This window comes from Macaca fascicularis, chromosome 7, assembly GCF_037993035.2.
Source record: "Macaca fascicularis isolate 582-1 chromosome 7, T2T-MFA8v1.1".
NCBI lineage: Eukaryota > Metazoa > Chordata > Mammalia > Primates > Cercopithecidae > Macaca > Macaca fascicularis.
Genome location: NC_088381.1, coordinates 57,515,593 through 57,543,054, shown reverse-complemented (window position 1 = coordinate 57,543,054; position 27,462 = coordinate 57,515,593). Strand labels below are relative to the sequence as shown.

The following is a 27,462-nucleotide window of genomic DNA, read 5'->3' as shown; positions in this document are numbered from 1 at the left end:
CCTAAAGGTAAGTCACCATGTTCCAATAATTTTTATTTTGAAATGTTTCATCCTCTTATTTTCCATCCCAACTGTGGTCCTCATTGCTTGTCATACCTGGGTTATTTTTAACAGTTTACTGCCCCTCCTCCTAATACATTTATTGAAATTCTCCTAAAACACCCAGTTCTCATCATATTACTTCTGTTTTAGTTTGTATAATTGTCCCAGAGAGGAGTACTCAACCTAGCATTTGTGCTTCACGTAATTTAACCCGAGCAGCCTAATTTCCCTAGAAAATATGCTGTATGTAAACAGAATGGGCTTGGAGTCAGGTTGCCCACAGCTGGAATCCCAGCTTTGTCATTTTATTACCTGTAAAAGCTTGGACTTGCTACTAAATTTCCCTGGTTTCAACTCCCTAAGGGGCACTTACATCATCTACCTAACCAGATTAAATAATGCGTATGAAAAGCATCTAAATAGCATGTGGCACACAGCAAAGTCTCAGTAACTGTTCTTACTCTACTCTTCGTAAAAGCAGAGGGTCTTTTGCTTCCCTCTGTTTGAAACAAATCATGTTCACTCCTGGAAACAAGCTTCTAGCTCATATTGCTCCTTTTTGAGTATAGCCCGCCTACCTTTGTATTCTGCTTGTAATAATCCTATCTATTTCAGGAAATCAGCTTAAATTCTATTTCTTCTGGGACCATTTCTGACCACCTCAAGACTCTTCTACTCTATTCCTAAGGAAGCTGCTTGTACCACTCTTTTGGGGCACTTAATTGTACCATTACTCAAATATTTCACTGGTATACAACACTGTTACCAGCTAAACTCTTAAGTTTCTTCTTCAAACCCTCTTTATGCCTAACATGAATCCCACAAAATATTTTGTTGAGTAAACACACTTCATTATTGTCACAAGTATTCATGTCAGGCAAAAAAAAAAACGGTTATTCTGTTGAAAAGGGGAGAAAACTGATGAAGAACGTTTCACAGTGCAATATTCATAATTTATATAATGAAACAGTTAATTCAGTAAGAATGACCAACAGCCCAAGGCAGTTATAAAATGCATACTTTTTTTCACTCCATTCTTTTTCTCCCTCATCCTGAAAAAAATAGGGAGAAAATATAATTTATAATGATGAATTAGTCCAAAGAAGTTGTGAACTAGCAAAGTTAAGTCTGACCCATAGCCGTATTTGATTGGCCAGTATCTATTACTTTTTTAAAAAATTAGTTGTTAGCATTCAAAAATTGGGGAATGTCACATAATTCCAGATTTCTTCTGTTGAAAAATAGGAAGATCTGACAATATTGGACTCATGTTCCTCAAATTAAAACCCATCCGCTAGGGCCCTATTAGGCAGAGCCTGTACTCTCCAATTCATGACCACCTTCAATTTTAGTTATCTAACTGATCTTATAAGTAATCTCTAGCCTTTTCAATTTGGGACCTTCACTAATAATTTCAAGAGAAGAAAAAAAAATACACGTAACATGTCTAGTTAAATAAGAATGCACATTAAACTTTGAACCAGTACCACACCGCAACACAAAGTGTTACACAAAGGTAAGACGAGCTCCTGCCACATTCTGCCTTTTTTTAGATCACTGGAAAACTAACCACTCAGAATGGGTAAATTCTCTTTGCAATTGTATCAAATGGATCCCAGAAGAGAGCAAAATAGGATTTATGGTACACTCTAATTTTTTTTTTATTAACTGATCAAAAGAGGAATTACCTAACTTGGCATAGGTGCTTGAGATTAGTGTTTCCTGGTTGCATACAGTAATTCCCAGTTCTAAGCCTTTGGATCTCCAATTATCACATGGATAATAAACAGATATGAGGGATGGTAAGGGGCAGCAGTAACCTTTTTGCAGAGATGATTTAAAAAAAAAAAAAATCCCAGCCGGGCGCAGTGGCTCAAGCCTGTAATCCCAGCACTTTGGGAGGCCGAGACGGGCGGATCACGAGGTCAGGAGTTCGAGACCATCCTGGCTAACACGGTGAAACCCCGTCTCTACTAAAAAATACAAAAAACTAGCCGGGTGAGGTGGCGGGCGCCTGTAGTCCCGGCTACTCGGGAGGCTGAGGCAGGAGAATGGTGTAAAAACCCAGGAGGCAGAGCTTGCAGTGAGCTGAGATCCGGCCACTGCACTCCAGCCTGGGCGACACAGCGAGACTCCGTCTCAAAAAAAAAAAAAAAAAAAAAAAAAAATCCCGCCAGGCGCAGTGGCTCACGTCTATAATCCCAGCACTTTGGGTGGCCAAGGTGGGCAGATCACGAGGTCAGGAGTTCGAGACCAGCCTGACCAACATGGTGAAACCTCGTCTCTACTAAAAATATAAAAATCAGCCGGGCATGGTGGCGAGTGCCTGTAATCCCAGCTACTCAGGAGACTGAGGCAGGAGAATTGCTTGAACCCAGGAGGCGGAGGTTGCAGTGAGCCAAGATCATGCCATTATAATCCAGCCTGGGCAACAGAGCGAGACTCCATCTCAAAAAAATCCAGCAAAGCTCATAAAGCCAACAGATCAGAAAGTATGACTTGATATAAAACACTTGGGATGAATGCTATTTACTCTGATAAAAGTATAGGGATTTTGGACTACTGTACTGACTGTGCTTTGTAGTTTCTCTGCATAGCAGTTTTTTGGGTTTTTTTGAGACGGAGTTTCACTCTTGCTGCCCAGGCCGGACTGCAGTGGTGCAATCTCGGCTCACTGCAACCTCTGCCTCCCAGGTTCAAGCAATTCTCCTACCTCAGCCTCCCATGTAGTTGGGAATACAGGTATGCACCACCATGCCCAGCTAATTTTTTATTTTTAGTAAAGACGGGGTTTCACCATGTTGGCCAGGCTGGTCTCGAATCCCTGACCTCAGGTGATCCACCTCCCTCGGCCTCCCAAAGTGCTGGGATTACAGGTGTAAGTCACCATGCCTGGCCTATACAGCAGTTTTTTCCAGACTTCTGTTGAAAAATAGGAAGATCTGACAATACTGGACTCATGTCCCCCAAATTAAAACCCATCAGCTAAGGCCCTATTAGGCAGAGCCTGTACTCTCCAATTCAAGACCACCTTCAATTTTAGCTACCTGACTGATCTTATAAGCAATCTTTGGCCTTTTCAATTTGGGAATCTTCACTATTAGTTTCAAGAGAAGAAAAAAATACACATATCTAGTTAATTAAGAATGCACATTAAACTTTGAACTAGTACCGCAGCACAAAGTGGTAAGATGAGCCCCTCCCACTTATAAGAAAACTTTATAAAAAACTTATGAGAAAAATTTCCTTATAGCAATGTATCACTATATACTTATCCTATATTGCTATATAGTTATACTGGTAAAATAAATCTCACCAAGAGGCCACTGTATTGTACCAACCTCAGATTGAAAATACAGTATTCCGAGGATGTGAAACCTGTCAATAAGGAAGACTGACTTTTCATACCCAAATGTATCGCAGGGTTGACTGCAAGTCTTAAGAACCCACAAATTCTGGTGTCTGCAGGAGTGGGAGGAGGAGGATCCTGGAACCAATACCTGCAGATACTGAGGGATGACTGACGTATGTTCATCACCCAGTGAAGGGAAAGGATTAGAAAGGCAATATGTCTCATCCAAATGTATCCCCAGACATGATTTATATGGAGTTATAGCCATGACATGATAAATGATAGTAACGCTCTTGGTACAATCCCATCTCCACTTAGCACACCAAGCTAAACATATCTGTGGTGTCTTAATCATGAAATTACTCAACAACTGAATCTGAAGAGTATCTGTATTACTGAAGCTGACAGCTTCAATCTATCTACTATGTTTTCTTTCCTTGCTCTTTTAGGTAACAGAACATCTATTTCTTGCAGGAAGACCATTTCATTTGCTTGGGTAGAACTGACCCCTCCCATCCCAGGGCCAGGCCTGTCTCAGGGGTGAATACCTGAGCCAAGTCTGGGCATGTGACAAGCTGAGCCTTTCACTTTTATATCTGCAATCCATCTAGAGTTGATTTTTTTTGGTATGGAATGAAGAGTTAAGATTAATGCTTTTCTCCATATGGATATCTAATTAACTCCAAACCATTTATTAAAATGATCATCTTTTCCCTATAGTCTCATCTTTGCCCACACATTAGGCCTCATACATGTATGGGTCTTTTCCTAGGCTCTCTATTCTATTCTACTGGTTTATTTCTCTACCCTGTTCTAAATTATTACAGTTTTTTTCGGTATCTAGCATCAGTTTCAATCTTCCTCATGATTGTGTTGGCTATTCTTGGCTCTTCGCATTTCCACACAAATTTTAGATTCAGTTTGTCAATTTCTACTTAAAAAATAAAAACCAATAGGATTTTTATTGGAACTGTGTTGAGTCTACAGATGTGCAAATACTACTGTATATCTCTCAGTTTATTTAGTTCTCCTTTAGGTTCGTAATAATGTTTTATAGTGTTCTGTGACGAGGTCTTGCACATCTTTTAGATACTCCTAGGAATTTGTTTAAAATCTATTATAAATGGTGTATCTTATTTTTAAATCTCATTTTCTGTCTGTCTGTTGCCAGCCTCCAAGGTGGCCTGTCCCAATTCCCTGAGCCTCCTGGTAGTCAGGCCTCATGCAGTTCCTTCCCACATTTTATCAGCGTTGGTCTGGGATATCAACAGAATACCACGGAAGTAATGACATGTCTTCCAAGTCTAGGTCATAAGAGACACTGTGGTTTCTGCTTTGCTTTCTCCTTGGTAACTCACTCTGGAGAGGCTGAGAGCCATGTCATAGAGAAAGGCTCATGTGATAAGTAGCTGAGGTCTCTGGCCAACAGCTATATGCGTGAACCAGGAAGCGGATCTTCTCTAGCCCTGATCAAATCTTTGAATGACTGCAGCCTTGGCTGACATGTGAATTGGAACCTCATGAAACACCCTGGGCCAAAGCTACAGCTGGGGCCCTTCCATATTCCCAACAGAAACTGTGTGAGATAATAAATATTTGTTGTTTAAGCCAGTGAATTTTGGGTTAGTTTCTTATGCCGCAATTGATAACACAGTTTCCGGTATATATGTCTCCCTGCTTCTCGCCCCCCTATAGTTTATTTTCAACACAGCAGCCAGTGATCTTACTAAAATCTAAACCAATCACACTGCTTGCTTACTCAAAATCTTCCAGTAGCTTCCCAACTTACAAAGCGTTAAAAGCCATATTCTTTATCATGACTTAAAGGCCCTTCATGATCTGGTCCCCCATTACATGACTTCCTCTTTTACTCCTCTTCCTATCATACACAATGCCGGGTATGACAGGTATTTTCCTGCCTGAGGCCTTTGTAGTTGCTATTCCTTCTATTTTGCAGAAATCATCATGACTAGGTTCTTCACCTCCTTCCGGTCTCTGCTCAAATGTTACCTTTTTCAAGGAGGGCTTCCCTTGCCACCTATTTAAAATTGTCTCCAGCATCAATTCCAGTTTTATCTTTCTTCAACGCCCTTATCCTAATCTTAATTTCCTATTGTATTGTGTCTCCCCGTGCTAAAATGTTACCTCCATAAGGGCAGGGATTTTGTCCATTTTGTTCCCTGATGCTTTGAATAATGCTTGGTAAATGGTAGGCATTCAATATTGATTGAATGTATGAGTGAAACTGCACTGCCACCTTACCTGCACACCACCACTAGTAGCCAAGGATTTATCCCAAGGTAAAAAACTAGAAGGCTCCTTTTAAAGAAACTGATTTTGCTCTTTAAGAAGAGAGCTAGATCTGTCAGCAAGGTATGCCATATATGACTATATAGTTTGTGCACTGAACAAAGATGTCTCACGCCTGTAATCCCAGCACTTTGGGAAGCTGAGACAGGCAGATGACTTGAGGTCAGGAGTTCGAGATCAGCCTGGCCAACGCGGTGAAATCCTGTCTCTACTAAAAATACAAAAATTGGCCAGGTGTAGTGGCAGGCGTCCGTAATCCCAGCTACTCAGGAGGCTAAGGCAGAAGTGCCAGAACACAGGAGGCAGAGGTTGCAGTGAGCCACGATTGCATCACTGCATTCCAGCCTGGGCGACAGAGCAAGACTCCAAAAAAAAAAAAGAAAAAAAAACCAAAAAAACAAGTATGCCTGGCCTCATGCTCCAAGCTTTTGGGCATCTTTTCCATTCAGCCTACTCAGAAAGAGGTCATTTAGCAATGTGACTAATTTAGCATACCCAATGGTAATTGTATTAGTAAAATTAAGTTGCGGTGAATTTCATGTTCTCAAACTGACCTAGGTTCCATATCGCATACCTTAAAGAGCAAGGCATAGTTTTTACCAGCACAAGGCCACCTAATATTCCTATTTGCAAAAAGAGGAAAACCGTTCAAATTTTCCCACTGGCTTCCACATTCATGGACACTCATTCTCTTTTCTTCTCAAGATTACCACAGATCGATCTATCTATGCCTTTTTATTCGTCTTCGCCCTTAAAGCTTTTAATTCAACCATGTAGACTTTGTGCTTCACGCCCCTGCCCAAAACCTTTTAAAAAATCTCTTCTCCCCCTAAGGCAAATCTTCAATTGTAAATGAATGTCCTTTCCTAATTTTAAAGTTTAATATATGGTCATTCTCTAAATTTGTATCTTTTCTGCTCATGAAACTCTGCACATTTGTTACAGAAGAAAACCTGCTTTACTATTTATTGAGTGCTTTATGTGCCAAGCACTTATAAATACCAACCACTTCAATCCTCATAATAGTCCTATGAAGTAGGTACTATTACCACTCTCATTTTACAGAGAAGTAAACTGTTCAAGGACACACAGCTAGTAACTGAGGAGCTGGGATTCAACCCAAGCAGTTGGCTGGAGTCCACACTCTAAATCAATAGTTGCCAAAGCATATCTGGGGACTCCTGGGGATTCCTGAGAGCCTTTCAGAGGTCCCTCTCCCTCCTCCCTGCCCTCCCAACTCCCTCTTCTCCCCCGCTTTCCCCTTTCTCCTCTCTTCTCTTCGACAGAGTTTTGCTCTTGTTGCCCAGGCTGGAGTGCAGTGGCACGATCTCGGCTCACTGCAACCTCCGCCTCCCAGGTTCAAGTGATTTCCCTGACTCAGCCTCCTGAGTAGCTGGGATTTACGGGCACCTACCACCACTATTTTTTGTGTTTTTAGTAGAGACAGGGTTTCACCATGTTGGCCACACTGGTCTTGAACTCCTGACCTAGGTGACCCACCTGCCTCGGCCTCCCAAAGTGCTGGGATTACAGGCATGAACCACTGCACCCAGTCCCTATTTTCATAGTAACAATAACTTGTTATTCGTCTTATTCACTTTGTTGACATTTCCACTGGCAGTGTAAAAGCAATGAAGAGTAAAACAGCTAGAGCTTTAACATGCCATCAAGGCAGTGGCACCAAACCATACTATAATAGTATAGTTGTCATTATATGACAAGAAGATGTCATATAATATGGTGATGTCATTAGGTAATGACTACCTAATAGTAGTCATTATATTCATCACCATACTCTCACAGTTAAAAAACAAAAAAACCAGTTTCACTTGTGAGTATTCTTGATGAAACAAATTATTTTTATTAAATCTATTATTATTATTATTTTTTGAGATGAAATTTTGCTCTTGTTGCACAGGCTGGAGTATAGTGGCGTGATCTCGGCTCACTGCAACCTTTGCCTCCTGGGTTCAAGTGATTCTCCTACCTCAGCCTCCTGAGTAGCTGAGATTACTGGTGTCCGCCACCATGCCTGGCTGATTTTTTTGTATTTTTAGTAGAGATGGGGTTTCACCATGTTGGTCAGGTTGGTCTCGAACTCCTGACCTCAGGTGATCCACCTGCCTTGGCCTCCCAAAATGCTGGGATTACAGGTGTGAGCCACTGTGCCCGGCCCTTTTATTAAATCTTGATTCTGATTACACTTCATTGTATTTTTCCTCTTTCACCTATTTTGAGATACGTCACCCCAGAGTAAAGTCTTCCTCATTCTAGTTTCTCATCCACATAATGGAAACTGAAGTCTCTATCCTCACAGAGGTTTGAGGCACACAGTTCCTAATCAGTCTCCCTTTTCAGGAAAAAGTGTTACTGAGGAAAAAGATACCTACACAAATTCAGAGGAAAAAACTTACTTGTAATAATCAACACTGTCCTTCAACATGAATTAAAATATGAATAATGAGCAAATAGCAAGTTTCTAAGCACAAAGAGCACATGAAAGCAAAAAAACAAATTTAACACACAGAACAATTATTTGTTTTTTTCAGAGTTATATTCCCAGCACTCTAGATTAGGGCTGGCAAATTTTTTCTCTAAAGCACCAGATAGCAAATATTCTAGGTTTTGTGGGCCATACAGTCTGTCACAACTGCTCAATTCCACCTTTATAGTAAAAAAGAAGCCATAAACAACAAGTAAATGAAAAGGAATGGCTGTGTTTCAATAAAACTTTTATTTACAATAAGGGGTGACTGGAATGGAGTTGGTGAGTGCACCACAGTTGGCCAATTCCTGCACTAGATTAATGCCAGGCACATAGGAGGTACTCAAATACATGCTGGATGAATAAATGATTTCACAACTATTTTGGTTAGAAATATTATCAGGAAAGACATAGCAAAATTCCATGACTATAAGCAAGTATCACTTTCTTTTGTCATAGCTCTTTGTTCAAGGATATCTTGATACCTATCACTTCGCTAGCTATTAAACACTATAAAAGACATTTAGGACACACAGTTCTGCTCTCATCAATGTAGGTACAAGAACAGAAATATTAATGTCTGATATTCTGCACAAACATCACATCTAACTCCAAAATTACAACTTCATTAGCCACAAAACCACCAAATGCTAAGAAGTACCAAAACCACAAAGTTTTAGAATATACCACTCTCACTTCATAGAGGTATACAAAAATGGATGCCAGAAATGATTGCAAGATATTTCAGAAACTGATTTTCTTTCAGTTAAAGTGTAACACACCTTGTGGGGATGACTAACAAATGCATCATGAAAGGAAGTATAACTACAAATCACTGCAAAACAACTGCTATATATACAGGGACAACTTGATGTGTAGTAGAAAGAAAAAAGAACTGACTCATCTTCAAATTGGTTGTGAATATAAACTTCCTACTTAGATAAATGGCTAGCCCGAAGTACTTCATTTAAGATAGGTATGATGCCTGTCCTTTCTAACTCATAGGACTTTGAGGGGGTCAACTGGGACGGTGATTGCGAAAATACTTTAACCCGTAAGTTGCAATATAAAGCTCAGTTCAGAATTGGGTGGCTTATTTTAAGTCACATATCTGCAGTTCATCATGAGAGGGAGAGTTGCAAACTGTCAGGTATTTAATAATAGATGCAGTCATAAATCCAAGACTCCTTATTTACCCATAGCTCACAAAGGACAGGTTCATAAAAGTTCTCCTTGCCACAGAGACACTAATCACCTGTTAGGAGATCTGTGAGTAGGCCTCACTTCCACCTGAGATGATACCATTTTTTATTAAAAGTATGATGGAACGGTTTCTAATATCCTCCTCTCAAAAGTTTACAAAATGATGTATCAATTATTCTGGATAACTGGCAACAAAAATTTACTACGTGCTTATGCTCAGTATTTATAACTGTAAATGAGGGATAAAAGCAAGTATGTGTTCTACCAGGGGAGACTTCTGTGTGCCTAGAATATAGGATAGTGGGAAATGATCTTAGAATAAGGCCACATCACAAAATCTGTGTTTCCATGCTAAGGAGTCGGAATTTAAACCCACAGGCAACTGGGAATCCCACCACCTTAGAATGAAAAGGGGAGCTTTTTAGAACAAGTGCTATTCACTAAATACTACTGTTTTTATATACTTTAAATTGCTCTAAAAATAATTCAAGGTGACTTTAAAAATGCATGCTGCATGGTATCAAAAGCAAGCAAAAATAGTCAATCCAAGGAAAAATGGTTAAAAAAAAAAGTTAGAAATACTGTCAATAAATAAAATGTATGCCCATAAAGGCCTATTTGCTAATTAGAAGCCATTCATTTGACTCTATTCTTTCAAGTAGCTAATGCAAAGAAGTACAATGAAATCTTACCCCCAATAACATAAGAGGATTTCATCTATAGTTTACAAGTAAAACACAACGTGATAAGGTCCATAATATCTGTAAAGTAAAATATAAGTTTCCGGGATGGATGGATGGATGGATGGATAGATGGATGGATGGATAGATGGATGGATGGATTGACTTGAGACAGGGTCTCACTCTGTCATCCAGGCTGGAGTGCAGTGGCGCGATCTCAGCTCACTGCCAGCTCTACCTCCCAGGATCAAGTGATTCTCCTGCCTCAGCCTCTCAAGTAGCTGGGATTACAGTTGCGCACCAATATACCCGGCTGATTTTTGTATTTTTAGAAGAGATGGGGTTTCACCCTGTTGGCCAGGCTGGTCTTGAACTCCTGATCTCAAATGATCCACTCGCCTCGGCCTCCCAAAGTGCTGGGATTATAAGGCGTGAGCCACCCACCCAGCCTCTGGGTTTTTAGTTCTAATATAAATCAATAGTCTCATGGCCACCTTCAGTTAACAGCCAGTCTTCATGGAGCCAGAGTTAAAAATAAAATCCGGCCAGGGGTGGTGGCTCACGCGTGTAATCCCAACATTCTGGGAGGCCAAGGCGAGAGGATTGCTTGAGGCCCGGAGTTCAAGACCAGCTGGGCAACAAAGTGAGATCCCCATCTCTACAAAAACTAAAAAATTATCTGGATGTGGCAGTGCACACCTGTGGTCCCAGCTACTCAGGAGGCTATGTACGGTGGGAGTACCGCTTGAGCCTAGGAAATTGAGGCTGCAGTGAGCTGAGATCATACTACTGCATCCCTGCACGGGCGACAGAGCAAGACTCTTGTCTCTTAAGAAAACAATAATAATAATGAACTTATCATCCAGGCTTATCATTTAGGCAATCCTTCATAAAGTTTATTTCTAAGTGTGTGCTTTTGTTCTATCAAAGATTGCTGAGGCAGAGGAAAAGGGTAGAGAGAAAGCACATTGAGAATGCAGAATGGGTTACAAATTTCTGCTTCAAACAGAATAGTTCGTTTTTGGTCTTTTCACATACCTGGTTTCTGTAAAAGATTTCAATTAAATAAAGGGGTTCAAATGGCTAAAAAATTTGGACACTCTTAAGTTCTTGATTAAGAGCAAATTCAACAATGGTCAACAGTAAGCCAATCTGAGGTAGGGTTGATATACTATACCATGAACACTTTAGAGCATATCTAGGCCACTAGTTATAAGAGGTAAATTTCAGTTAGGCAGCCACCCCACTTTGAATTGAGATGTTTTGAGTGAATATCCATAAGTCACCAATTAATCCTAATAAATTCTCCAAATTTTTTCCCTAAATTAAAAAAATCAGGTCAGAAAAACTATATAATTAGGTATATATTAGAGTAAGTGCTCACTGAAAACGTCTACTCATTATTATGTACTAGGCCCTGGGCTAAGCACTTTATATAGATTATCTGACTTAGGCCTCACCAAATCTGTATAAGGGAGGTAACATTCTCACACATGTTCCTCTGTAATCAGTTAAAGAAACTGAAGTTACACATGCCATTCACTGCCTCCCTGCTAAAATTCCCTTCTAAGACAATCTGTATACCTATAAATCAGCTCTTGCTGCCCTTTTAGTACCATGGGATAAACCCTCCAGACAAGCTAATTGTTCTGGTCCCTGATTAGAATCCAGTAAACAGTGATTTCTTTTAGAACATAACATTAATACCTTGTTCCCATCCTTTGGTATCTCCCCTAACACCTATACTATTTCTAAGCACAAAGTAAAAGTGATTATCAGTGCTGAAATCCAGACTACTTTTAACCTTTAGTGGAATCATCTCAAACAGATAAATTTATCTCACAATAAAACCACTAACTGAAACCTAGTCCTTCCTGACTCTAAATTAATGTACCACCCATCACATTGCTCGTCTTCAAAGGTGCGTCTAGATAAGAAATCTACTAGCATTTAAATGTAAAAATTAGTTTTCATTTCCATATCGCATATAAACAGATGGCTCACTTTAATTTGAGAAGCAGTCACTGACAGACTTCAATACTTGCAACACTGCTTGACTCACCTGTCAATATCTTTATTCAAAAATAACTGCAAGGCTGGGCGCGGGGGCTCACACCTGTAATCCCAGCACTTGGGAAGCCGAGGCGGGTGGATCACCTGTCAGGAGTTCGAAACCAGACTGACCAATATGGTAAAACCCCGTTTCTACTAAAAGTGCAAAATTAGTTGGGCATGGTGGCGCATGCCTGTAATCCCAGCTACTTGGAAGGGTGAGGCAAGAGAATCGTGCCACTGTACTCCAGCCTCGGCAACAAGAGTGAAACTCCATCTCAAAAATAAAAATGAAAAATAAAAATAACTACACTACATTTTATAAATTGTTCAAAAATCACTTTATGGCCAGGTGCAGTGGCTCACGCTTGTAATCCCTTCACTTTGGGAGGCCGAGACGGGCGGATCACGAGGTCAGGAGATCAAGACCATCCTGGCTAACACGGTAAAACCCTATCTCTACTAAAAAATACAAAAAATTAGTTTGGTGTGGTGGTGGGCGCCTGTAGTCCCAGCTACTTGGGAGGCTGAGGCAGGAGAATGGCTAGAACCCAGGAGGCAGAGCTTGCAGTGAGCCAAGATTACGTTATACACTCCAGCCTGGGCCACAGAGCAAGACTCCATCTCAAAAAAAAAAAAAAAAAAAAATCACGTTATATAAAACCCAGAGAAAATACACCTAACCTTCACCAAGATTCTTGAAGAAATATTTTTTGCCTCCTCTTCTCCTCTTGGTGGAGTTCTATCTGATGCAGGAGCCAATCTTTCATGTTCCAGACAAAGAGAATTGTGTCATCAATAAATGTCATGTTTAATGCAAATACATTACCTAGTAAAACCAACTATCTAGAACAGTGTTGTCCAATACAGTAACCATCAGCCACATGTGGCTACTGAGAATGTGAAATGGGGCTAATGCATACAGTAGACTGAGACAGGAAGGCAGGGAGTAAAGATTTTTTTTCTTCTTTTTGAGATGGAGTCTTTCCCTGTCGCCCAAGCTGGAGTGCAATGATGCAATCTCAGCTCAGTGCAACCTCTGCCTCCCGGGTTCAAGCGATTCTCCTGCCTTAAGTCTCCCGAGTAGCTTTGATGACAGGCGCCCGCCACCAAGGCCGGCTAATTTTTTGTATCTTTAGTAGAGATGGAGGTTTCATCATGTTGGCCAGGCTGGTCTTGAACTCCTGACCCCGTGATCCACCCGACTCAGCCTCCCAAAGTGCTGTGATTACAGGGTGAGCCACCATGCCAGGCTAGGAGTAAAGATTTCTATTCTACTCTTCTGTAGATGTTTCTCATGATACCTTAATTGAAAATACCCTACTTTGTGATGTTCAAATTCTTAATCCTAAAGCCTTAAAATCTATTACTTGGAGCATTTATAATATGCTACCTAGTATTCCTCCTCTCAAAGAACAAACAGGTTTAATAATGATAATAATTTGCAAGCATTGATGATTCAATCAACCTCACAATATCCCACCAGGTAGTAAATTATTACTGTATCTATTTTACAGATTATACAACTGAGGCCCAGAAAGGTTTAAGTAATTTGCTTAGTATCACAGAGATGTCAGAAGGGACACCTAGGATCTGAACTCAGGCAGCCAGACTCTATGGCCTGCATACATGACCATATTACATGGCCTTACATAGCCCAAAAACTTCATTTTAATACACTGCATTATACAACAGTAAAAGAAGCTCAAATACATTTACAAATCTAAGCAAAACCAAATGACAGAATTGGGTACAGGATCAATGAGAAGCCTACACTATTGCGGTAAGGTAAAGGGTAGAGCAAGGCAGAGGGAATAAAGTAGACGAATTTTATATATGGTGCTCACATATTCCTACATGTACTTTCTATCCCAGTAAAGTTAATTAGCTTCTAACTTTACCCCCTTGAGAGAACAGTAATATAGAACAGAACACAGAGAATCATCTCAAAGAGATAAAAAGAAATTTGGGACCAATTTACTATCATACAATTTCCCCCTAAACCCTCTACAGTGATAAAAGCAACTCGCTTCCCTATTGTGTGTTCTCTCCTAATCTCATTTTAAAAATCAAAGTTTCATTAGTATGTTCCAAAGGCTTCTCTCACCTTGAATTTTCCTTATTTTTGACACTAATCAAAAAAGAGGAGGGAAGGCTGTTGAAGTACTGTTCACAGAATAGCAGCACCAAATTAAACGTGGCTTTTCAAGGGAAATGCCAAATGGCTGTAAATGAAGACTTAAATTTCATATTACAGACCCTAAAACTGCATTAAAGTGAGGCTTGTCATCATTAAACAAGATTATAAATATTTCTTCTCTAGAACTACTGAAAGATTAGGAACTAGATAACCTCTGGAGATTTATACAGTGGGCTATACATCTACTGACCAATACAGAAAAGAAAATAATGGGGCAAAGTGAAACCTCTGGGTTTTTCACTAGTTTTGAATGCAACAACATGTGTCTCTCCATTTCTGCCATGTATCCTTTGACCACTTTCATTAAGAATATCCATATTCGGCCATGCAAGGTGGCTTACACTGCTAATCTCAGCACTTTGGGAGGCCAAGGCAGGCAGATCACTGGAGGTCAGGAGTTTTGAGACCAGACTGGCCAACATGGTGAAACTCCACCTCTTTTGTAAAGATACAAAAATTAGCCGGGCATGGTGGCACATGCTTGTAGTCCCAGCTGCTCGGGAGGCTGAGACAGGAGAATTACTTGAACTTGGGAGGCGGAGGATGTGGCGAGCAGAAATGGTGCCACTGCTTCCAGCCTGGGTGACAGAGTGAGACTCCTCAAAAAAAAAAAAAGAAAAAAGGATATCCATATTCAATGTGTATTCTTCACATTTTCTAAATGTTTTCTCATTCACTGATTCTAAAGATAGTCCATTTTGATTTTCCTTCAGTCAACACATTTGTGTTATGAAAGAGAAAGTAATTTCATTTTAGTGCATACAAATGCGCAACATTCCTTCTACTCCATGCCTCAGTGAATAGTTAACAAGATTTTATAAGTCTCTGTCTACATGCTCATCATTTTGCTCACTACAATGCTTTATAATCACTCCATCTGTACAAACAATGCATTCTTCTAAAGAGAGAGAAAAAAAACATCCAATTCAGTCTCACTTCTAAATCCATAAAGAAAAAGTGGGGGGAGGAGGATAGAAAAAAAAAACACCACCCCACCATGGATTCTTAAGGTGTTAACTTTAACGCCTTAAAGGAAGGAAAAGGAGAAATTTTTCTTCAATGGCATTTCTATTTTTCAAAGTACTTTACAAAATAAAATTGGCAAATTTAAAAAACTTTCAACTGCATTTAGGGAACCAGCGTGCTTGTATTTTGATACACTCTTTGATTAAATAAAGCGATTTAAAAAAATACTAGTTTTCAAAATTATTATAATTTAAATTATTATTTCCAGAAGCAATTTTCTATATTAATATCAAACATCATAATCCCAAGCAATTTTTTTATGGTTGTTTGGTCAAAATATTAACTTTAAATGGCTGAAATCAACTGCAAAATAAACAGCAATCTAAAGAATTACAATCTTTTGCTTCACAATAATAAAATTAGTAATGCAGATTCCAATGCTTATAATAATTCTGATAAAAGATGTGTGGTCACTAACAACATTAGTTATAAATGTTATTGCACAAAATATTATATAAATAAAAGTCTACCACCCACTCCACCCTCAGTATCCTACCCACCAGAAAAAATACACCCTAAAAATGTCTCATCATGATGACTTAGGTCTATCTTCAAGCATTTTAAATTTAAAAAAATAAAATTAAGTTACTATGCCCAATTACATAGGGTTACAGGCTTAAGTCTCTACTCACACAGTTGAGGTTGATGAGCAAACAGCTGTCCTGTATCTTGAGACAGACATTAGCTTTCTGCCTTCCCTATCCTCATAAGCAGCTACTTAAAAGTTTTGAGTTTTATGCAAGAAAACATTTTAAAGCCTTCAGTGTTTTACTGCAGCAGACTTCAGATTCATTCCTGTAACACATTTAACATGAAACAGAGTTGAGACATATAAAATTTATGTACCACATTTTAATCATTAAAATTTTAAGGAGTGCTTTTGCCATTATAGCTAGGTTAAAAGGGTGGCTAAAGGAAAAGTGAAAAACAAAAACATTCCAATTGGTATTTGACGTTATTAACACGCATATAACTAATCCATAGATTTTTCTATACCTGGCCATAGACTAGGTAAGGATTACTTTATATATAATCATTTTGTCCAAAGTAAGCAAAAGTAGGTATTTTTCTGTTCTCCTTAAGTCTAGCTAATTTATTTAGAATAAACAGCTATAAAAGCGTTTGTAAAGAACGCTTTTACAAACAGATAGTCAGTGGAATGCCTTTAGAGTCCCAAGTACACATATCACAGCACCAGACTAGGGAGAATGAGATTGTTTTGTGACAGCAGGAGGAGACATGTTGTAACTCATAAGAGTTGTATGAAAGGTATTCTATCATAAAAAGTTAAAATATTTGTCCAAGAGTCTAACTTGCTTCAGTAGAACTGATTAAAACTTTCTGACTTCACTGCAGGCTTACCTGAGTCTGCAGTACAACGGCTAAAACATAAACTGTACCAATCTTGGGCTATAAAACAGAAGCATGCTTTCTGTATAATAATAATTAACATTTTATAGGTGTTTAGAATATAACAGACACCACTGACAGTTTTACATGCACACTTAATCTTCATTCCATCCTTAAAAGTCAGGTGCTACTATTACCAACCCTTTACAGATGACAAAACTGGTTCAGAGATGTTAGGAACGAGTTCAAGATCACAGAGCTAGTTAAGTGGCAGAGCTATGACCTGAAGCCAGATCTATTTGTCTCCAAAACCTGATGCTCTCAAGCCTGTAATCCCAGCACTTCGGGAGGCCGAGACAGGCGGATCACGAGGTCAGGAGATCGAGACCATCCTGGCTAATACGGTGAAACCCCGTCTCTACTAAAAAAAAAATACAAAAAACTAGCCGGGCGAGGTGGCGGGCGCCTGTAGTCCCAGCTACTGGGGAGGCTGAGGAGGAGAATGGCGTAAACCCGGGAGGCGGAGCTTGCAGTGAGCTGAGATCCGGCCACTGAACTCCAGCCTGGGCCAAAGAGCGAGACTCTGTCTCAAAAAAAAACAAAAAAAAAAACAAAAAAAAAACAAAACAAAACCTGATGCTCTTGAGCATAAAGCTAAATTACAGGCAAACAGTGATCCATTGTACTGATAGATCAAACTGTATCTGGAATTAGTATACAGATTTGGATACCATAGGTTAAGTGTGATACTGATGGTGAATAAGTGTTATCAGAAAACCAACAGGATGGTTATAAATTCAGGAAAGTCATCTCTTACAAGAAGTGACTATATGAAATTAAAGCAAGGAACAGCAAAAAGACAAAAAAGAACACATTTTGAAGGGCAGTTAGAGAAACACACAAAAAAGCAGGCTCATCTCCTGTGGTACAGAGTACAGAACTTGAAATAGTGTATAGAAGTCTCAGGAGACATTCTTGTTCAACACAAAGCACTTTATAATGCTAAGGAATCCAATAGCTCAAAGCAGTTCCTACTATAGTACTGAGCTCCTGCAATTAAATACCTAAACCTGGTTAAGTATCTAAACCCAATTAAATATCTGAATTATTACCATCATAGTAATAACTTGATTCAGACAAAGTTACCAAAGAATGTTAAAACTCTTTGTGAATGAAAGTTTGATGAGGACTGGTATACATTGAGTCTAATAGTGTCTTCCCACAAATTATGTATTACAGAAGGAAAAATATTAACTTAAGTAGAGGAACCTGGCAGGTATCACATTAACCTAAAGATCTAAGTAAGTATCACTGACCAGGGAACAAGTGGACATGTGCCTCCTAATGTGATGCACTGAAAAGGACACAAGTGTAACATTCCTGCCAAAACTACATTCCTAAATTTTATCATGAGAACACATCAGATACACCCAAATTGAGGGAGATTCTACAAATAAATGGTCTGTCACTCTCTTCAAAAATGTCAATGTCATTAAAGACAAAGGCTGAAGAAATGTTCCTGATTAAAGAAGAATAAAGAGATGTGGCAACTAAATGCAATGAATGATTATGGGTTGGATTCTGGACAGAAAAAAAAATCACTAAAGAACACTATTGGGCTCACGCCTGTAATCCCAGCACTCTGGGAGGCCGAGACAGGTGGATCACCTGAGATCAGGAGTTCGAGACCAGCCTGGCCAACATGGTGAAACCCCATCTTTACTAAAAATACAAAAATGAGCCGGGCGTGGTGGCACGCTTGTAATCCTAGCTACTTGGGAGGCTGAGGCAGGAGAATCATTTGAACCTGAGAGGCGGATGTTGCAGTGAGCCATTGCACTCCAGCCTGGAATACAAGAGCAAAACCCTGTCTCACATACAAAAGAAAAAAAAAAATTAATGGGAAAACTAGTAAAATGTGAATGTAGACTGTGTATTAGATAACTTCGTCATTTCCTTAATTTAATAACTGTAACGTAGTTAAACAAGAGAAGGTCCTTGTTCTTAGAAACTATATACTGAAATATTACATGGTAAAGGAACATGATGTAAGCAACTTAATCTCAGAAGATTCAGAAAAAAATAACATGACAGAGAATGAGTAAGTAAATAGCACAAAATGTTAACAATGGGTTAATCTTACTAAGAGGTCCAGGGACCAGTTTCGTGGAAGACAAATTTTCCATGTGTTTACATTGGGGGGAGGGTGGGCAGGATGATTTCAGGATGAAACTGTGCCACCTCAGATCATCAGGCCTTAGGTTCTCATAAGGAGTGTGTAACCTAGTTCACTCTCATGAGCAGTTCTCAAGAGGGTTCGTGCTCCTATGAGAATCCAATGTTGCTGATCTGACAGGAGGCGGAGCTCAAGTGGTAATGCCAGCTCCCATGTGCTCACCTGCTGTGCAGCCAGGTTTCTAACAGGCCACAGACTAGTACTAGGACTAGTCCAGTCAGCAGCCCGGGGATTGGGATAGGAAATACATGTATATTTTAACCTTCCATAAATGTGAATTATTTCAAAATAAAACCTGGTAAATATTTGAACCTGATGTTCCAAGGATTCTTTTTTGTTTTGTTTTGTTTTTTGTTTTGTTTTTGTTTTTTTTTTTTGAGACGGAGTCTCGCTCTGTCACCCAGGCTGGAGTGCAGTGGCGCGATCTCGGCTCACTGCAAGCTCCGCCTCCCGGGTTCACGCCATTCTCCTGCCTCAGCCTCCCCAGTAGCTGGGACTACAGGCGCCCACAACCGCGCCCGGCTAGTTTTTTTTTTGTATTTTTAGTAGAGACGGGGTTTCACCGTGGTCTCGATCTCCTGACCTTGTGATCCGCCCGCCTCGGCCTCCCAAAGTGCTGGGATTACAGGCGTGAGCCACCGCGCCCGGCCCCAAGGATTCTAAATACCTGAAAGAACCAGATTCCCTATCTTGTCTCCACACACAAACTCCAATCCAACAGCAGTCTAAACTGATTTATGATGATCAAATGAGTTACAATAAATAGTGCTCCAGTTTAAAATACCAAATATAAGTGCCAAGTGACATGTACCATTCCACTGACGATAAGGTATGACTCAGAGATCTAAGACAGGTGAATGTCTACCTCCTCCCAATCTTGTTTTATTCTATAACACCCTTCCCCAAAATACACTGGAATTAAAGAACAGAGACAAGACTTCTCCAATAAAGCACTGCTATTCTTCCATTGAGAAGGCAGTAGCAACTGTGTCTCCTTGCTAAAAACTCCAAATTAAGTTATCTATCTATTTATTTATTTTGAAACGAAGTTTTTCTCTTGTTGCCCAGCCTGGAGTGCAATGGCGCAATCTTGGCTCACTGCAACCTCTGCCTCTTGGGTTCAAGCGATTCTCCTGCTTCAGTCTCCCGAGTAGCTGGGATTACAGGCATGTGCCACCAGGCCCAGCTAATTTTGTATTTTTAGTAGAGATGGAATTTCACCATTTGGTCAGGCTGGTCTCCAACTCCTGACCTCAGGTGATCTGTCCACCTCGGCCTCCCAAAGTGGTGGGATTATAGGCATGAGTCACCATGGCCAACCCAAAGTAAGTTATTTTCTGATTATGCCAGGTAGCAAAACAGACCCAATTTGAGAGCAATCAATAACCTATATGGAAACTATTTTTAAAAACCTCACTTTAAACAAAACTCTAATGCCAATTAAAAGCTGTCAAAGTACACTATATACTCACTACAGAGCACCTGGCAAAAACAAGAGTCCAGAATGTTAATTACTGAGACTAACATACAAATGGTTAATACACAAACACTTCAGTTGCCCAAAAAAAAAAAAAAAAAGAAATGAAAAACAGAAAGAGGGAAAAAGAAAACAAACAGAAGTAGAACATGAATGAATATTAAAGAAAACATTCAAGAAGAAATAATGATGGCTACACATCACCACATTATTTTGAGTTCTTCTCCAATGATTAGACGTATTTTTCTTCCACACATTTTATCTTCCACTGTTGTTCACCTCACCTACTATAAAATATAAAAGTCCATCTTTGTAAGACTGCAAGAAATGTTAAGAACTGTTAAGACACAGCTTTGACTGTATCTTGTGATGATACTTTTTTTTTTTTTTTAACTTGTTGAGCGGTCCAAAACAGCAGTCTACTAGGAAATTCTCACAAACAATTCACACTGGAAAGGAGTGGAGTGTCAGAACACATCATCTAATTCACATCACCTAATTCGAACAGCCTTCCAACCCTTCCAACTCTGGGAAGAAGGAAATGAATTATTTTAGCTTCCTATACTAATCTAGATACATCCTACATCAGGTATCAGCAACTTATGGTACAACTGGTTTTTTTCTTTGAGACGGAGTCTCGCTCTGTTGCCCAGACTGGATTGCAATGGCGCGATCTTGGCTCACTGCAACCTCCGCCTCCTGGGTTCAAACGATTCTCCTGCCTCAGCCTCCTGAGTAGCTGGGACTACAGACATGCACCACCACACCCGGCTAATATTTGTATTTTTAGTAGAGATGGGGTTTCACCATGTTGGACAGGCTGGTCTTGGACTCCTGACCTCATGATCCACCCACCTCGGACTCCTAAAGTGCTGGGATTACAGGCGTGAGCCACCGTGCCAAGCTGGCACAGTATTTACTGGTCGTTTAGCTAATTCCAGGCCTTGGGCCCTGCTGCTAAGCTGTGGCCTTCTTTCAGACAGTCTCTTTATCAGGTTAATCTTTCTAACTACAGAGCACCAACACTGCCTTGTTTAAAGTAAGCATTTTAACAGGTTCTTGTTGAATGCCAAACTACAAAACAAGCAAAACCATTTTATCTCAATCCCAATCCCTGCCTTCTCTCCCATTTGCTCAGGTACCAGGCTATCAACTCTTCTACCTCTGCCAGATCTATTAGCTCTCCAATTTTTTTCCCCACATATCTCAATTTAAACTCCAATTCTCCGAATGCTGCAGGTAAATAATGTTGTAATAAAAGGATCAGAATAACACACACTGTGAATGAAACTTGACCAATTCAAACCTAAAATGTAAACCAAATTTAAACCTAAAATCACTAACTTAGTAAATAAAAGATGTATCGATGGACATGTGTGTGTATACAAACATAATACATTTGGGGGCGTAGGGAGCAAGTTTTCAAGTATCCATCATCTTCCAAATTAACTCTTAGACCTACACTTCTAAAAAGACTTAGGCATATGAGTCTGCAATTATAGCTCAATTCAAAGGCTTTCATTAAGTCATTAGTCAAATCAGCATGGTCATGCAGCTGAATTTCTAGCAAATCCCTAATACGACATTACAAATCATAAACCTTGATCTGTAGCTTCCTCTACAGATTCCCCTTAACTTAAACTGCATTAAGTCCCAAACCCTGAAAAGAAAGGAGGTGGTATGGAAAGAAACGAAAAAAGGCTCCAAACAATAAATCCAAGTATAAGTTAGAAAAATACTAGGGAACGCGGGACAGAAGTGTTGCGACATGGACAAGATTCAAGTAACCCATTCAAAATCTACCATATTGTTGTAAACAAGAGTTTTAAATAAGGAATACCTTCTTAGGGGAGGTTTAAAGGAAAGGCAGTAGCTTTTTGGCAGAGATGAGTAGGAAATAATAATAAAAGAGAATAACAACTGGCAATTCAATTCTGAAATAAAATCCTGAAATAAAAGCCTTCCGGTTTAATTAAATTTTTCTATCTTCTCTACCAAAACTAAGCATTGTATTTGTTGTCATTTTTTGAGACAGGGCCATACTCTGTTGCTCAGGCTGCAGTGCAGTGGAATGACCACAGTTCAATGAAGCCTCTACCCTGAGCCTATTGAGTAGTTGCATACACTACAGGGGCACACCCACTACACCCCACTAATTTAAAAGACTGCAGCCTGGTGCTGTGGCTCACACCTGTAATCCCAGCACTTTGGGAGGCCAAGGCAGGTGGATCACGAGGTCAGATCAAGACCATCCTGACTAACATGGTGAAACCCCGTCACTACTAAAAAAAAAAAAAAATACAAAAATTTGGCTGGGAATGGTGCCATGTGCCTGTAGTCCCAGCTACTGGGGAGGCTGAGGCAGGAGAACGGCGTGAACCTGGGAGATGAGTTTGCAGTAAGCCGAGATTATGCCACTGCACTACGGCCTGGGTGACAGAGCAAGACTCCGTCTCAAAAAAATAAAAGATGTTTATTTTTTGTAGAGAAAGGGTCTCACTACGTTGTTGAGGCTGGTCTGGAACTCCTGGGCTCAAGCAATCCTCCCACCTCGTCCTCCCAAAGTGTGTGATTACAGACATGAGTCACCAGCACCTGGCCAGGAGTGAAATGTTAGATTTAAAAGAGAGCAAAGTTTCCACTCCTAGGTATTTATACACATGTCCACACAAAAACTTGTACTGAAATGTTCATAGTAACCTTATTTTAACAGCCAAGAAATGGAAACAATCCAAATTATCCATCTAATGGTAAACAGATAAATTATGATATAACCATAAAATGAAATACTATTCTGCAATTAAAAGAACTACTGATAATACAATGTGGGTGAATCTCCAAATTATTATGCTAAGTGAAAGAAAAAAGACTACACAATGAGGATTCTATTCACAGGAAAAGTTACAAAAATACAACTATAAACTGAGTAGGCATGATGGATGGCGTGCAGAGGAGGAAGGATAAGGATCGCCTGAGCTCAGGAGTTGAGTCCAGCCTGAGCAATATAGTGAGGCCCCCATCTCTTAAAATGTAATTAAAATGCAACTATAACAGAAAGCAGATCCAGGGACCACAGGATAGGGAGATGGGATTGACTTCAAAAGTACACAAGGAAACTTTCCAGGGTGATGGAAATATTATACCATCATGACTGTGGTGGTGGTTAAACAACTACATAAATCATAACTAAAACTGCACACCAAAAATTAGTATATTTCATTGTGTAAACTTAACTTAATAAAGCTGATTTTAAAAGACAAAATAGGACAAAGGAGTGGAAACAGTCATTTGACTTAAAGTACTCTTCAGTTAAATCAGTAAAAGATAAGTATTAGAAATTTCAACTATACCAAGAGAAGCCACAAAACTAATGAGTTCAAGTTTCACCTAGAATCAGTTTTTCACTAAGTATTTTTTTAAAGATGTCTTAAAATAACTTTCTAGGCCGGGTGCGGTGGCTCATGCCTGTAATCCCAGCACTTTGGGAGGCTGAGGTGAGCAGATCAAGAGGTGAGGAGTTCGAAGAAGTAGAGACTGTGGTGAAATCCGGTCTCTACTAAAAATACAAAATTAATTGAGTGTTGTGGCACATGCCTGTAATCCCAGCTACTCGGGAGACTGAGGGAGGAGAATCACTTGAACCTGGGAGGTGGAGGTTGCCATGAGCCAGTGAGCCAAGATCACGCCACTGCACTCCAGCCTGGGCAACAGAGCAAGGCTTGGTCTCAAAAAATAATAACTCTCTAATTCTCCTTATTTATAATTTTGAGAGGGAGTCTTGCTCTGTCGTCCAGGCTGGAGTACAGTGACACGATCTCGGCTCACCGCAACCTCTGTCCCCCAGGTTCAAGCGATTCTCGTACCTCAGCCTAATGAGTGGCTGGGATTACAGGTACCGCCTCCTCGCCTGGCTAATTTTTGTATTTTTTGTAGAGACGCGGTTTCACCATGTTGGCCAGGCTGGTCTCAAACTCCCAACCTCAAGTGATCTGCTCGCCAAGGCCTCCCAAAAGGATTACAGGTATGAGACACCATGCCCGGCCTAATTCTCCTCATTTAGCTGTAAGCACAGAAACACACTTTTCCCTCCTTTACCTCTATACCCACTTTTACATCATTTCAATACCCTGAAAACGATTTGGTAACTTAAACAAGACTAACTTGGACTGCCTTTTTAACACGTTATTATTTTACAATAAATAAAGCTTATAATTCTACTAAACATTTTTTGCTAATCTTAGATTTTAAAGTGTAACTGTCATTAAATAATTTATTGCATTTCAATAAAAGATGCTTATCAAATAAAGGCAGCATAGCTTATTTCTTCAAGCAGGAATCACTTCTTAATGTTTTCCGATTATTTGAAAGAATATAGAGAAAGCAACCTCCCTTCCCACACCTCAGATACAACTTTCTTGCTCATCTATTACATTTACATTACAAAATAACTCAAGTTTCTAAAGAGTTCCAATTTCTAGATAAAAACTTGCACATTAAAAAAAAAAAAAAAAAGTCCTGCCTGGGCGTGGTGGCTCATGCCTGTAATCCCAGCACTTTGGGAGGCCGAGGCAGGCGGATCACGAGGTCAGGAGTTCGAAACCAGCCTGGTCAGCATGGTGAAACCCCAACTCTACTAAATATACAAATAAAAAGAAAAATTAGCTGGGCATGGTAGCACACACCTGTAATCCCAGCTATTCAGGAGGCAGAGGCAGGAGAATTGCTTGAACTGAGGAGGCAGAGGTTGCAGTGAGCTGAGATCATGCTACTGCATTCCAGCCTGGGTGACAGAGTGAGACTTCGTCTCAAAAAAATAATAATAATAATAATTATAGTGGCCAATATTTAAATATAAAACCTAAATAGTAACTTATAGTAAATTGGGTATTTTGAGACCAAATATAGCTTCAGGAGCTAAATATAAAAGCATTTTTTAATATAATTCATTTAAAACCTTTTTTCTTGTTTACCACAAAATTAAAATGCTCAAAATAATAGCTATTTTTTAAGAGTAGCCTTCCAATTTAAGCAATTTTTAAAAATTCTACTGGTATTGTAGTGTGTCAATGTTGCCAAGGTAAAATACTCCAGGGTAACACTGTCAATGAACCCACTCACTCACACTGATTACGTGCACACCCTTGGGGGATACAAAATGTAAGACACAAATTCAGCCTGAATGATGAGTGAAGAACTTTTTCCCCATCTCTTACCATTTAGAACTTTGAATAAATTAAAATGTTACTACCCCTCTAATAAAACATGTTAACAATGAATAACTGGTATGTCTGAAATAGCACATTCAGTTTATCATATTGTTTAATGAGGATACACAGTTGTTTTGTTTTTTGAGACAGAGTCTCACTCTGTCGCCTGGACTAGAGTGCAGCGGCACAATCTTGGCTCACTGCAACCTCTCCCTCCCGGGCTCAAACAATGCTTTTTTTTTTTTTGGTAGAGACCGGGTTTTGCCATGTTGCCCAGGCTGGTCTAGAACTCCTAGGATCAAGGGATCCACCCACCTTGATCCCTGAAGTGCTGGGATTACAGGTGTGAGCCATCGTGCTGGTCAGCTGATTTTTTCTTTTTGTTTCCCAACCATCAACAAACCAAATTTTTTCTATAAATCCTCTTTGATAATTCATTCCAGTTAACAATTAGTTATTTTGCAGATAAATACTATCCGTTGCCAGTGGGACAGATACATGTAGAGAAAACTAAATACAAAAATATCACCTCTACTCAGAAACAAAGCACTTCATCATTATCAGGGAGCAAATGTTTACATTCAAGAATGTTATCAGATATTAACATTAACAGTCAAAGTGAGATATTAAATATATGTATTGGCCAGGTATGGAGGCTCATGTTTGTAATCTTAGCACTTTGGGAGGCTGAGATGAGAGGACAGCTTGAGGTCAGGAGTTCAAGACCAGCCTGGGCAATACAGCAAGATTCTGCCTCTACAAAAAATTTTAAAATTAGCCAGGCATGGTGGCGTGTGCCTGTAGTGCTAGCTACTCAAGCGGCTGAGGCAGGAGGATTGCTTCAGTCCTGGAGTTTGAGGTTACAGTGAGCTATGATCATGCCACTGCACTCCAGCTGGGGTGACAAGATCAAGACCCTGTCTCTTAAAAGTTTTTAGCAGTAAATATATTAAAAATTTGTATCTGTTATTAGAGATGACGAAGAGCAAATCAAGGATACCTATGGCAAATTTGCAATCTTCAGTGTTACTTTTCTCTAAAATAGTTCACTCTTTAGTTTTCATCACATTATAAAAATTATCTAAATGGAACTCTGCAAAAGCAAATGAACAAAAGGTCCTGGTAACCTTTTCCTTCAAAAGAGCATTTGATTATTCTGAGAAAATTACCAAAATTAGAAGAATGAAACATGGCTTGGAGTTTAATCACATACAAATAATCCATTAGGTATCCAGAGTCAGAGATTTTTGTGGTACTCTGTCTTCTCAATAACACCTCTAGATTTTCACATACATCCTCCTCCTTCTCACCCCATTCTGATACAAAATCACCTAACAGTGAGAAACTACACATGCGCACGCGTGTACAAAACACACACACACACTCCTTAATGACTAAATAGACAATATGATACTAATGAAATCTTTCTTTGCAAGTATTTCCTTTGGCAACTTCTCTTCCTCCTACTGACCAAGTGCAGTAACACCTACGGTGACCATATCTTCTAAATCAAAACCTAGGATGTATGATCCAACAAAATAGAATATTTTAGTAGAAAAACATAAACCTCTAGCGGGTTGCGGCAAAGAGGCAGTTCAAATTTTTGTGCTACTTCCAAATGTATGGCTCTGTATTTTAAGGATGTCAAAAAGTTAACATTTCTAAAATATTCCAAAAATTTAGAAGGCCAATGAAAAATATTTGAAAACCGGGTTGCCTGAAGATACATGGCTCCTAGAACGGTATCTCAAAATCCCATCACCCACTATTTGTCTTTTTATATACATTACCTCAGGTTTCAAAGTTCTAAATAGGAGTTCTGAGCAAATCTCTCCCAAACAT

General features: G+C 39.6%; 1 protein-coding gene across 6 annotated transcripts in view; it reads right to left on the bottom strand.

Annotated features, from left to right (window-relative positions):
- The window catches only part of ZFAND6 (zinc finger AN1-type containing 6), an 83,164-nt gene that overhangs the window by 24,136 nt on the left and 31,566 nt on the right, over positions 1–27,462 (bottom strand). For 3 of the 6 annotated variants that reach the window (XM_015452447.4, XM_015452445.2, XM_065548278.1), the window contains exon 2: positions 15,983–16,145. The exons of the other annotated variants lie outside the window; for them this stretch is intronic. The gene's annotated coding sequence lies outside the window, so the exon portion shown is untranslated. The remainder of the gene's footprint in view (positions 1–15,982; positions 16,146–27,462) is intronic. 6 annotated transcript variants of the gene reach the window in all.